The sequence below is a fragment of the Octopus bimaculoides genome, chromosome 13 (genome assembly GCF_001194135.2).
Source record: "Octopus bimaculoides isolate UCB-OBI-ISO-001 chromosome 13, ASM119413v2, whole genome shotgun sequence".
Lineage (NCBI taxonomy): Eukaryota > Metazoa > Mollusca > Cephalopoda > Octopoda > Octopodidae > Octopus > Octopus bimaculoides.
This window is the reverse complement of record NC_068993.1, coordinates 28,535,928-28,537,061: the sequence shown is the minus strand read 5'-3', so window position 1 is coordinate 28,537,061 and position 1,134 is coordinate 28,535,928.

The following is a 1,134-nucleotide window of genomic DNA, read 5'->3' as shown; positions in this document are numbered from 1 at the left end:
GAGACTAAGATGAAAGGAAAGGGAGAGTATCAGTTTGGGGATGACTGGACGAGTGTCGGGAGGGGGAGGGGAAGGCTCGTGAGGGAGTGGCATTGCTGGTGAGAGAGCGTGAAGAGTGGTGGAGTGGAGAGAAGTGTCTTCAAGATTAATGTGGGTTAAGATGAAGTGGGGAGGAGAAATGTGGTTGTTTTTAGTGCATATGGTCTAGGGAGTGAAAGGAGTGAGAAACAAGTAGAGGAGTTCTAGAGGGAACTGGTAGAGTGTGTGGATAGGGTGGGGAAAAGTGGTTATGTGGTAGTGTTGGGTGATTTGAATGCGCGAGTGGGAAATGAGGAAGTAGAAATGTAGTAAGAAATTATGGAGTTCCTGGTCGGAAATGAGAGTAGAAGGAGGTTGTTGGATATGTGTATGGAGCAGGAGTTGGTAATAAAGAATGGTTTTCTTTAAAAAGTGGGAGAAGAATAAGTTCAAGTGGTGGAGAGTGGAGGGAGAAACAGTGGTGGATAGGGCTTTGATAGATTATATATTAATTGATAAGAGAGTGGTAGGACGGTTGGTGGATGTGCATGTAATGAGAGGTGAAGATGGAGGAGTGTCAGATCACTTCTTATTACAGGATAAGTTGAAGGTATGCTCAAAATGGAATGCTAGACGAGTGACAGGGAGGAGAAGGTGAGTCAGCTGTATAGGAGAGAGAAAGAGCAGGAGTATGTAGAAAAACTGAGAGGTGCATATGAACAGGTTACGAAACGAGAGGTAGGAGATGTGGAGGAGTAGGAGGCTTTTAGAGAGGCAATAATGAGATGTGCCTCTGAGGTATGTGGTATACGAGTAGTTGGAATGGGTGTGAGGAAAGGTAGCGTGTGGTGGAATGAGCAGGTGGCAAAGAAGAAAAGGGCCTTTGAAGAGTAGTTGCAGAAAGATGTAGAGGCTTATGATCACTGCAGAGAGAGTGGAGAGGAGAGAAAAGATAGTGGTGAGGGTGGCGAAGTGGGAGGCGAGTGAAAGATTCGGGAAAAAGCTGAGTGAAAAGTTTATAAGAAATAAAAAGATGTTTTGGAAAGAGATACAGAGGGTAAGAAAGGTGAGTAGAGGAAGGGAAGAAAGGGTGAAAGATGGAAATGGAAATTTGTT